At 36.7% G+C, this 13,255-nt stretch overlaps 1 pseudogene; it reads right to left on the bottom strand.

The window, feature by feature from the left end:
• Positions 1 to 227: 227 nt before the first annotated feature.
• On the bottom strand, positions 228 to 7,040 carry LOC143675878 (NADH dehydrogenase [ubiquinone] 1 alpha subcomplex subunit 12 pseudogene; annotated as a pseudogene).
• Positions 7,041 to 13,255: the final 6,215 nt, after the last annotated feature.

Below are 13,255 nucleotides of genomic sequence, written 5' to 3'. Positions count from 1 at the left end.
AAGAATGCTCTTGGTTGATATTTGGCATACACCATGGCAATTAGCAATATCGATCTGAATGTAAGCTTCTATTTTACAGCTGATGAATAACAAAGACAAAGGCAAAAAAAAAAATCACAGAAAACATTGTTTGGTCACACAATTTTACTCAAGTCAGCGGTAAACAGTAAAAGTGCAATCACATGAAGAGACCATATTTTACATGTTTAAACAATTTTTTATTGTTTTTACTTGTAATGTGTTGAAGGTGGGACCCACTCCTAAATCTTCTTTCTAGTGGTGGCGTAAGGCACACATTGTTCTGGAGTGCCACTCACATTGAATTTATGGCTTGCCCGAATGAATTTAAGAGCAGTAGGTGGTTTTGTTGCTGGAGGATCATCGGTCATGCGGTGAAGCCAACAGTGCCATACAGGGGCCACCGTGCTTCCATCCACATCCCGGAGTGTGTTCTCCCTATGCGTTTCAGTAGTATACATAACCCGTGGGTGATGGCCAACACACTGGCTGTTATCTTCACTGTATTTGTTTCCGTATTTGTCTTCCCCCACTCGTTTACCAACCCTGACCTCATTTGTCCTGAAGAACACTCAGAGATAGCCACTGGCACCATCGTGGCCACTGACCTGCTCCAAGCCCTGCCTCAGGGCCGGCACTCACTTTATCTTTCTCCTCCGAGGCTTCGGTTTTAATCAATCATGGTACTAAACATTATCTTTAAAGCTGGCCTCACCCCCCTCCAAAAGAGCAGCCACAGTTTCATGAAATGTGGTAATGAAGGATTGGCATTCTTCTATATGAATGAAGGTGGAATATGATGAAGCTCTAAAAGTAAGTATGTGAAGAAGAGATGTTTTATTGGACTTTCAATTTTATTATGCTAATTATTCTATGTTAGAGGAAATAATGCCATTGCAACATAAAGGAAAAACACTTGAAATGGAGAAATGCAACACACGAAATCAAGAGAAATGGGGAGATTATATAAAGATTTCGAGATGGATATCACAGAAATCACAAAAAAAGTGAAGAAAAAATAGAAATGAGATAAAATAACAGTTATCAGTTGTAAGAAAGATTCATCAAAATAGGGGAATGATAACATAAAGAGAACAAGAGCTAGACCATCAGGAACCAGACCCATAAAAACTACAAAAATAGTCTTAAATTCTACTATTAACAAAAGCAAAAACAAGAACATGTACACCAAATAACAGAAATAAAAATCTGATCCAAACCTCGTAACTTGAGTCCCATCAAAGAGAATGTAAAGTAAATTTTAGAGGAAGAATATACCTTAAAAATAAGTTTCTTAAAAGGAACAACAGATCACATGCTAATATCAGATTTGATTTGTTGGTGTAATAGTGCATGAGATGAGATTCTCTTTCTAATCCTCTATTCTCACTACCTTTCAAATTTCTGTGCAAAATTAAATTCAACTATAGATTCTATTATTTGTTCAGCATTTTGTGGGAGGGCTGGTACACACGTGTAAAATGCAAATTAAAACAAGTTCAGTATCTTTAAATTATTCAGACAGAGATGTATTTTCCATTATTCAAAATGATTTCCTGTTGTCTTTTCTATCACATGTAGATTTAAATGTGGTATTCAGAATGTCTTCAATTTGAATTAAAAAAAAAATCAAAAAAGTACCTGCCTTTTTCCACACAAAAAGAAGATACTGATATGAAAATATATCTGATAACAAGTCTCTAACACTTTGGATTTTTAACATGATAGACTTGCTTTCAAGCCTTTATTAGTAAATATTTTTGGTCTTTGTTTTAGGTTATTTTGGTTGTAACAGAAAGTGAATATTTTTAAAAGATGAATTGGTATCACAAAATTCAAGAAAGAGTTGAACAAACAAGGCTAAGAAAGGCTGGGAACTGGGGACATCCTGGAGACTGAGGGAGTGGGGGGAGTATATCTGTGGCATTAAAATTTCACAGGGTAGAGGGGGAGCAATTAGGGGGAAAAGTATCTTGAAAGATTCCAAAAAAGATTGAGAACCACAACATTATTGAGATTCAGCTCAAGGTTTCCCATTTTTACAATTTTCAGTTTAAAGTTCTTAGGACCCAAAGTGAATCAATTGGTCATGGACAGAGGGACAGAGTCCTCTGGTGTATTAGGGACATATCATTGAGGACCCCTCCTGAGCTCCAAAGGCAATTCACGAAGAAGACAGAATTCTGGGAGCTAAGCAGCCACCTCCCAAAACTGTCTCTTATCAATTTGGGGTCCCTCCTACTTCTCCTCCCTACGTCTTTCTTCACGATGCGACCTCTAATCCTGATGCCCTGTCCCCTCTCCTCTTAACTGAAGCTTACCTTTCCTTTAAGTCCCTGGCCAGGCTTCCTCTCTTTGATGAAGTCTTCTCCAGGGGAGTCTGGCAAACTCCTTTCTTTCAAATTCCCCGAGACTCACAATTGGTGTCACTCATTTGCTCTTCAGAGATGTATCTTTTATTGTTATTTATTTTGGGATATGATATATTCCCAGCAAAATAGTACTAGTAACATGAGTTATAAAATATATCCAGAAAGAATTCTTCCAAGGCAAGACTCCTTAATCTAGAGTTTAGTTTCTGGTAAGAGATTGTAAGAGTGACTACATATTTTGTATCTCCACTTCAAGCACCAGATTCTTTCATATCTACCTAATTCACGTACTGTCACATAGCCATATATAGAGAGAGTCTCTAACCCAGGACTTTAAAAGAAAAAAAATTTAAGGGCAATTTAAAATTGACATAAACTCCATACTGAAATAAAAAATGCAGCAATTATGATGAATTAAATATAACTAACCACTGAGGTGCCATAATGAGGTTCCAATGGTAATCTCCAATTTTGCCTAAGTAATTGGCGAAACCCTTAAAGCTGGTGCTGCTGGGAAACTGTCTCTGTACAGACTAACCTGGATCCCCTTTTCTGGTCCCTGTGCTGCTCATGTTCCATCCACCTATGGGGATGGTCCACTGTTGTGCATCAGGGTCTTTTTTACTGGCTTCCAAAATAAAAACTCAGTCCTAGTTTATACAGTTATTCACAGTTCCCCTAAGTACAGACTATGTATTGATTGGCAGCTTACCACCAAGAATATTGCTCCTTGTTCTCTTCACATGGTCCTGATGTTTGCAGCCTTTCTCCAGTTGACTTTCTATTCTCTTGCCCTGTGTTGTTTATTCTATGTCCCCACAGGCACGAAAGAGAAGACTTTAATCCTGTACTTTAGCACAGGAGTAACTTTTACAGGGGGTACAAGCAGAACATTTGACTACCTTATTACACAAGAAAGCAATGCAATGCCAGTGAATATTTATGGTTTCCAACCCTGGTATCTATTTTCCTGATTTTGCCTTGGGGATCTTCCCCTTCCCTGCTCTCCTTGACGTGGTCAGGGCAGTGCCCACTCCTGGCCGGCTGAAGGTGGACCCAGCAGCATAGACCTATGCTCATCGGCATGTTGCTTCCTCCTGCCTCAGCAATTGTTTCAGGGATGATCCCATGACCAAATCTGGTGCAATTAAAGGAAATCTTAAGACTATAGATCCTTGGAGCTTATACTGTCTGACACACCCCACAGTGCTGCAGGAAATAAGGGGCACATAACAAATATTGAGATGTGTTGGTTTGCTTCCTTTTCTACCTTTCCCAGTGCTTAGGAAATAGAAAGAATTGATTTGCTTTTGTACACACACACAAAAAACACCCATTTGCATTGAAGCTTAAGATGCATCAATAAAGTCCACAGCTTTGCCTGCATAGCTCAATGAATTATTTTTTTGAAATAAACATAACCATAGACCTACTATCCAAGATGGAGAATGTTACCAGAGCTAGAAGCTTCCCTTGTGCCCATCTCAGTTGACACTCCTTGCCAAGGACAAGCACTAGTCTGCCTTCCATCGCTAGATTTGTCTGGTTTGAAATGTTGTATAAGTGGAGTCTACTATATGTTCTCTTTTCTTCCTGGAGTCCTTTACTCAATACTATGCCTATCATGTATAGCTTTAGTTCATTTTTTCATTGCTGCCCATGATATAAATATATCACAATTCATTTCTCTATTCTAGCATTGACAGACATTTGAGTTTACTCTAGTTTGACACTACTAAAAACAATGCTTCTAGAAACATTTTTTCAGGTATATTTTGATGAACATACTTACACCTCTCTGCTGGAGAGTGGTTTGTTGGGTCATGTTTTAGTACATACTGCTTATCAATTTTTTCAACTTACACTCCAAACAGCAACATATAACAGTTCCTATGCTCCACAACTTCACAACACTTGGCATTGCCAGGTTTTTTTGTTGTTGTTTTGTTTTTTTTTTGTCATTCTGACAGGTGTGTAATAATATCTTACTGTAGTTTTAATTTTAATTCTCTTGATGATCAGTCATGTTGGGAACATTTTCATATGCATATTAGCTTTTTGGATATTCTTTTTAGTAAAGTGTCTGTTCAAACTTTTGCCCATGTTTTTAATTATGTTGTATGTCCTTTTTAACATTAACTTGAAGAGTCATTTTGTTTGTTTGCTTGTTTAGTGTGGACATAAGTCTTTCCCTGGTTATTTGTACTACAAATACCTTCTCCTATTGTGTGGCATGCCTTTTCACTTAATAGTGCCCTTTGATGAGAAGTGCTTAATTTTAATGTAATATGATTTATAAAACTTACATTTTATGATCATGTTTTGGGGTTCTGTTTAGGAAATTTTGTCCACCCCAAGATCATAAAGACATTCTCCAATGTAATATTCTACTAGCTTTGTTTGACCTTTTACATTTAATTTATGCTCCATCTGAATTTGATATTTTTTTTTTATATGGTCTGGAGTATGGGTCAAGATTCTTTTTTGTTTGTTTGTTTTTTCAACACCTAACCAATTAAACCAATTAACCAATTGGTTTAAACCAATATATTGAAAAGGCCTCTTTCCCCATTGCAATGTCATGCCATGACACCAATATTATAAATCAGGTGTTGATAAGTTGATGTCTGTTGCTGCACTCTATTCTGTTCCATTACTCTGTCCTTGTTCCAAAATTATACTATTTTAATTCATTTAACTGTATAATAAAATTGGATATCTGCTATTATGAATCCCCAAGCTTTCTCATTCATCAAGACGTTGGTTATATTCTGGGCCTTTTGAATTTCCATATAAATTTTAGAAATAGCTTTTTTATTTCCATCCAAATAAAAACTTACTGGGGTATTTATTGACATTGCATTGAATCTATAGATCAATTTGAGGAAAATTGAAATTGTTATAATTTTAAATTGTTAAATCCATAAATACAACGCATCCCTCCACTTTTAGGATCTTCAAAAATTTCTTTCAGTAATCACCTACAGTTTCCTATGTTGAGGTCAAATATTTCACAATACCTTATTTTTAGGTATTTGATGGTTTTAACGCTACTATAAATAGCACCATTTTAAAGTGATTTTCTAATCTTTTTGCTAGAATATAGAAAAATTAGTTTCTATATTGAAATTTTTATTTAATGACTATCCAAACTTTACCTATTGATTATAATAGCTTATGTACAAATTATTTCAAGTATTTTACAAACTGAATGGTCATATCATCTGCAAATAAAGTTTTCACCTCTTCTTAGCCAATCTTTATAATTTTCATTCATTTCTTGACTTGTTGCATTGGCTAAGACCTCCAGTTCAATATTCAATAGGAATAGGAAGGAATAGGGACAGGAATTATCTTTGTTTCATTTCCTCATCTGAGGAAAAAAGTATTCAATATTTTACTTTTAAATACAATGTTTGTGGTAAATTTTTTATGTGTAATCTTCAGATTAAGAAATTTTCCTTCTGTTCCTAGTTTGCTAAGTGATTTTTTTAAATAATGAATGAGTTTGAATTTTGTAGAGTTTAAACGATGATAAGGTCAATTTTCCTTTATTCAATTAATATTGTGAATCACATTGATTTTTTTTTTAAAGCAGCCCTGCACTCCTGGAATAAACCACTTTGTGGTAGTATATTGTACTTTTAATATACCACTGTACTTGATTATTTAATACCCTCTTTGGGATTTTTTGCATCTATATTTATGAGAAAGTTAGTCTGTAATTTTTGTTTGTTATAATATGTTTGTCAAGTTTTAGCATAAAAATTATGCCAACTTCATAAAATAAGTTGGAATGAATGCCTCTTTCTATCCTCTGAAAGAGTGTATAAGAGGTTAATATAAAGTGTTCCTTAAATTTTCAGGAAAAATAATCTTTCAAGCTATCTGGACCTGTAATTCTCTTTATGTGAAGATTTTAATTATATAACAATTCTAAAAATTAAAATAGGAAATCCAGATAGTCTATTTATTCTTCTTTCAGTTTTGTTACTTTTTTCTAGGCATTTTTCTATTTGTTCTAAATTTTCAAATTTATTAGCATTGGGTTGTTTGTCATTCCCTCCTATTTTCTGTTTAATATCTGAAGGATATTTATAATGTCTCCTTTCTCATTCTTTATATTGGTAATTTGTGTTTTCTGTTTTATTATTATTAATTTCCTTAGGGCTTTATCAATTTCATTAGCATATTCAGAGAACAAATTTTTGATTTCATGATTCTATTTTGTATTTGTTTTTATTCCATTGATCTAACACCTTATTTTTATTATTTTCGTTCTACATTGCTTTTAATTTGCTCTTGTTTTTCTAGCATTTTAGGATATAATAAAAGAACTTTAATTTTCAGCCTTTTTCTCTTTTCAAATTTGTTCATTTGAGACCCTGAATTTCCCTCAGTGTACTTCTTTAGTTTTATCTCACTAGTTTTGTTATTTGTCATTCAGCAAAAATGGTTTCAATTTTTATTGGGATTTCTTCTTTGACCCATGTTTTATCTAGAAGTACATTGCTTAATTTTCAAACATTTGATGGTTTTCTACTTATCTTTTTGGCCCTTATTTCCAGCTAATTCCCACTATGATTAAAGAATTTACTGCACATGATTTCAATCTTTTAAACTTTGTTGACTTACTTTATTCCCCGGCATCCGATATATTTGGCAATATTGGTAAATGAATGTTTCATATGTACTTGAAAAGAACTTGTATTATACAATTGTTGAATGCAATGTTTGATAAATGTCCATTAAGTCAAGATGGTAGATAATTGTTCAAATTTTTATATATTTTTGTTTGCATATTCTGTTATGCCAGAAAAAGTCCTATCAGAATAACTGCTTCTTCTAAGAATTGTGTCTGCTTATCCCAACAAATCAAATCATGATTGCAGATTTATCAATATCTCCTTTTACTTAATGAGCAAAACTAGGTTTTGAGGCTATATTATTAGGTTCATAAAAATTTAGTATTGTTATCTTCTGTTGAATTGTTCCTTAAACATTATGAATGCCCCCATTTATCTCTAATAATGCTCCTTACCTTAACACCTACTTTGTCTGATACTACTATAAATGCACCAGCTTATGTTTGGTTAGCGTTTGCCTAATATATCTTCTTCTATTATTTTAATTTCAGCTTTTCTCAGTCCTTATATTTAAAGTGTGTATTTTGTGAGCAGGATATAATTTAACCTGGCAGGATTGGTACCAGGAGTTAAAACTAAGCTGATTTAAAGAAAATAAGAAAAGGTGTCATTTCCTACATACCTGAGCTTATGAAATAAGATCCATGGTCACTGTTCTTACATGTAGGTGTGTGTGTGTGTGTGTGTGTGTGTGTGTGTGTGTGTGTGTGTGTGTGTGGTAAGTACCTGGCCCAAGAACAAGGAATCGGGGACTAACTGTAATAGCAAAGTGGTTAAAACCAGACTCTCTCCTGGCTTTTCTAGTTTCTTTCCAGCAGTGAGCAAGATGGCTGCTTCTCAACCTGTTTATCACAACCAGAGAATGTTATAGCCATGAGTAATAGGGAATGGGGGGCAGGGGGTTCCTGAAACTAGAGCAACCTGTTTGAAGTAATGTGCACACAGTCAGAAAGAAGGAATGAGGGGCTCTGATACTAGTTTCTTGATAGGGCTAGGTTATACCCTAGATATATGGAAAACTTCATTTAAAAATCTCCTAATTCTCATGTTAGATTTTAAACTCAAGAAGATTCCCTATATCACCATTACACTGTGAATAGCGCTCCCTGAAATTAAACTCTAAACTTGTCTTGCATATTCCCTCACCATCTCCAGGTTGACCAAACCTCTTGAAATAAATGACACAGCAAAGTTCAGAAAGTGCTTCTTCCTCAAGATGTGATTTGGTATAGAATCCACCAGAATGTGAAAGCTGTTCAGGGTATAGCAGGACCACGCTCTTTATTTTTCTGCATGATAACAAATGGACCAGATTTATTCATACAAAGTATTTATTTTTCAAAATATTATGCCAAGACATAGTTGCATGCAATAAGTATGTCAGTGCAGCTGTGTGGTTAAATGTTCTAACCTCTGAAGTCAAGAAATTCAAATTTATAGTTGCCACATTAAGCATAGATGTTAAAGCATTAAAGTTAACACCATATACAGTCATATAAAATATTGCATGTGCAAAGGGGCTGAGTTACGTTCATACTGGGAACCATAATTTAGAATTTCCTGACTCCTGAACATGTAACACATCATAGTAATTGATCTAGCTCCTTGAAGCTAATATAAAATATCTTGTTAACATATTTTCTATCCAGTTCTTTCATCATTTACCTTTTGGCTCTTGAAGAAACAATTCATCATGTTCAAATGTTTTCACACACTTGCACAGAGCTAATATAGCAATGGAAAGTCCTATGCAACCAGAATTGAGTGAAAAGATTTGTAAATCATACAGGAATTTTGCTGGTGTGGATACTTAATGTGGCTCATGCAAGATGGTACATTGCCTTGGGGTTAGTTTTATTTCCTCTGTCTCGTTACAATGACAGCCTCATGATTCTGCTGGAATGGGTTAAAGGATAGGAAGGCAGCTTGCACATGTGAATTGCCTATAGATAAAGCTAAAGTGGAAGAGAAATGCAGAATGGTCCACTCCATGACAGGAAACAACATGTCTATTTCCTGACCCCGGCAAAGGCAATCACACTCTTTAAGGCAATTCTCTGACAACCATTGGATCTATATATTCCCGCCCCTAATCAACCCCTGCCTTTGTTTTCATTTGCCTCAGTCTAAATTTACCATACACTAACATACTTCTCCTCACTGCAAGGCCCCTGCTGCCTTGTTCCATGCCAGGCAAGGGAAGCCAATAGCCAACAGTTCTAAAGAGCTTATCATATTCCAGGCACTGCTTAGAGTACCTTATAAACAGTGACTCATGTAAACGAGTAAAGCAGGAATTGACAAACTATGGCTTATGGACCAAACTGGACCCATCACCTGTTTTTTGTAAACACATTTTTATTGGAACACAGCCACAGTCATGCACTTATAATTTGTCTATGGTTGCTTTCATGTGACAATAGCTGAGTTGAGTCACTGCAACACAAAACTCATGGCTTCCAAACACAAAAATACCTACTTTTATGGAATAAATTTGACAATCTGTAGAGCAGAGGATTCCCCACTGTCTGATCAGCAAATCTGACTCTCCAATACACAGGTGAGAAAGTTAGGATCATTATTAGTATAATTCTCAGTTTCAGAAGAGGGAGAGGATTTTTAAATAAGAGTATAATTGTCTATGCCTAACATCACTGCATTAAGACCTGCCTTTTATCATTTTCTGGTTAATACTGGAGCTTTTCAGTACAAGTACTAACCATCACTTTTCCTCTTTTGTATATGTTCCTCAACTCACTTGATTTTGCCCAGACTTACTTCTTGCAATCTTCAACCACTAATTCAACAATGTCTACCAGCACCTTAATGGAGGAGGAATATGGCACCTCAGTCATTGAGCTTGTTGATCAGTCTTACAGCTAAAGCAGGGAGCTATATGTATTTCATAAATATCCATGGGCCAAAAGCTTGCATATGGAATGCTATCTCCCCCTTCCCCAAAAGCAGCATGTGTTTCCCTGGCGTGGAAAGGAAGTGAGTCTCCCCTGGATCCTCCCAAATAGTTCCCTTTGCCCAGAAGTTACTCCCCAGTATAGCCATGGGGCTTTCCCACAAGCACATACTGGCCATGTCTTCACATTGCCAAAACATCTGGAGTGAAAAATGCATTTAATCATTCAAATTATTTTCCCCTAAAGCAATGCCAAGCATCTCTCTAACTAGAAACAGCTGCATCTCCAGCACTAAATAGGCTGGACCTTTTACGTACACGAAGGTACCGACAAGCAGGGATTCAATGAACCAGAGAACGAGAGACTGCATGCCCCTGGCTCACTCATAGTCCTCGTTGCTGTTAACCCATCCTTCCACGAGCCTCTCTTTGTAGGGGCAACATCAGGGTTCCACCCCAGCTGATGCCACAGGCTCAGTGCATTGGAGAAGGGAGCTTTCCCTGAGCTCAGCATAAACCCAGACTGGCTGCACCAGGATGAATATGCATCAGATACATCCTGCCATTCAAGATGCAGAGACTTGGGAAACACATAACTTGGAATTCCAGAGCAAAGTCAGCATTACAAGACTAGATACCACTGAAATTCTACCTGTTGTTATTGCTGAAAACAAACCACCTCAAAACTCAATGACAAAACATCTGGGTTTTCTCAGATGACTGCAATCCACAGGCAGGTGGACTGAGGTATGACCAGTCTAGGAGAGTCTCACTCACAGGGCTACAAGTTGTCTAGTTGTCATCTGGGTGACAGGACCATGTGATTGCCAGACTTCCACAGGCTAGCGGGTTTGGTCTCAAGGCAGTAGCAAGTTACTAAGAGAGAGCAGAACACACTGTGACTTTGACAACCTTCTGTTGGTCAAAGTCAATAACAAGAGCAGCACAAGGGGGAAATGGACCCCACCACTTGGTGGGAAGAGACTTAAACTGCATAATGAAGAGCATGGATATAGGGAGGAGTGAAGAAACATGTCTTTTTTTTGCAAACAATCTGCCTCAGCATTGGAATCTGGGAAATAGTGGTGGTTCAATAAATGAATGAGTTCCAGATAATTGTTCGCTTCTTCCTCTCCATTCATTACCTTTTCCTTACTAGGGAGTGAACATGGAGCATTGGTCGTAGAAAAGAGAACAGGAGCCTTTGCCAAGAAACAATGGGACTGTGTTTTGATTGGCACTCCAACATCCCTAGCTGTGTCACCTTGAGCCAAGCACTTTCCTCCTTTTCTGCTTCCTCATCCTGAGAAGAAATGTGATATACTATGTACAGTCTATTCTCATTATTTTCATTAATATTCTGTAAAGTCACAATGAATACTGAAATACCAAATACTGCACCTTTGCTTCTGGGGGAAATATAGGGTTTAGTTCCTGCAAGCCTCTGGTTAACACATTTTCATCAATCAATCAATATGCAACCTTGTTTTCTGTGTATTTCTGTTCAAAGACATCTCATTTAACCTATATTGTTGATTCACTAACATTAAACTCACAGCTGACAGTACTATAACCGATGCCTAAATGAAGTGTATCTAATGTATCTCTGCAAGGCACATCACAGCCTTCTCGCATTCAGGAATGCTTGATGGCATTTCAGTACTATGTTTGGCGGCCATGAAAAATGGCAAAATCACAACAAAATGTACAAAACTAAAAAAGAACTACTGAATACACCATGATAAGGACACTTATTTATAGTGTGAGAACTGAAACAAGAAGGCAAAGTGTCACCTTTGTACAACCTAATCTGGTAATGTACATGTCAGTTAAAACATGTTTTGCCATTCTATGCATGTCTATGAATGAGTACAAAAGTATCACAATTATTGGTTTTAGGGTTACATAGGTTTTAACATAGCAAATTTGCACATGCAGAGCCCATGAATAATGTGGATGAACTGCAATACTAAGGCCTCTTTTCCCTCGGCGTTCCCATATTCAAATCAGATTATCTCCTCTAGAGCTATCCAGTTAGTCACCTACCTGAAACATTGAGTTGGTGGTGCAGAAATTTGTATTCTTTAGCATCTGGAACTATGCCTTGTTCAGAATATTGATATTCCTAGGTTGGCATCTGCCACTGAGATTGTGTGATTGAAACAATTAGACTTCAGAAGGTCAACCCTTAACAGAGAGATTTGGCAGGTGCAATGTTCTTCATTATCTCCTCAACACTGGTCCATACCAGGAAAACAAGTGTCTACTCCAGAGGGTGGAGGATGAGCTGCTGGGAAGGCTCATGGCACATTGCTGTCCCGCCCCCTTACACGTAAAAGCTCCCTCCATGTCTTCATGTGATGCATGAAAACATTTTCGTAGACAAGTAATACGTTATCCAGAATGTAATTACTACTCTCAATTTGAAAATTAGGGGATTATGTGAGAAATGCAACCTCCTAACATAAAAGTATGCATATTCACTGTAAAACATTTTGCTCCTGAACAGACAACATGTGTACTTACATTTATCCTTCATATAAGTATAAACTTCTTCATATCAGCTCCTTAACGTACTAAAGCTTTGTATTCTCCAATCTCTTCTACTATGCCCGGTACATAGTAAGTGTTCATTAAATGCTGTATGAATATAAGTTTTATTGGGGGAAAAAAAGAAATTTACCTTTTATATGAAAGTTGGGTTTGCATATTGCCAAGACATCTAGTTGAAAAATGAAAACTCTTAGCATTTAGATGCCAAATTATGCCACACATTCAGATATCTGGGAAACATTTGGGACATTTTGCTTTCCTCTTGAAGGTTTTGGTGTCCTATACAGGCAAGCCTCAGGAAATGGCTGTGGGTGTTTGTGGTGAGGGGGTGTGCAGTATAGGAGCTAGTATTTTGAAAGTGGCTTCTGGGAGTAGAAGGCACACTGGTAAAACTAAATTGAGATCCTTTCACTCCTAAATGCTGATTGCTATGTAAATTTGTGTTTTTGCAAGCAGTAAGGCAATAAATATCAAGAGTCACCACAATGTTTGCTCTAGTCTGCTAGCGGCCAGAATGCCATATACCAGAAATAGAATGGCTTTTAAAAAGGGGAATTTATTAAGTTGCAAGTTTATAGTTCTAAGGCTGTGAAAATGTCCAAATTGAGGCAAGTCTATAGAAATGTCCAATCTAAGACTTCTAGGGAAAGGTATCTTGGTTCTGGAAAACTGATAAAGTTCAGGGTTTCGCTCTCAACTGGAAAGGCACATGATGATGCCTGCTAGCTTTCTCTCCAGGCTTCTTGTTTCCTAAA

The sequence above is a fragment of the Tamandua tetradactyla genome, chromosome 3 (assembly GCF_023851605.1).
Source record: "Tamandua tetradactyla isolate mTamTet1 chromosome 3, mTamTet1.pri, whole genome shotgun sequence".
In the NCBI taxonomy this organism is placed as follows: domain Eukaryota; kingdom Metazoa; phylum Chordata; class Mammalia; order Pilosa; family Myrmecophagidae; genus Tamandua; species Tamandua tetradactyla.
The sequence above is the reverse complement of the archived record's forward strand: the minus strand, read 5'-3'. Positions and strand labels throughout refer to the sequence as shown.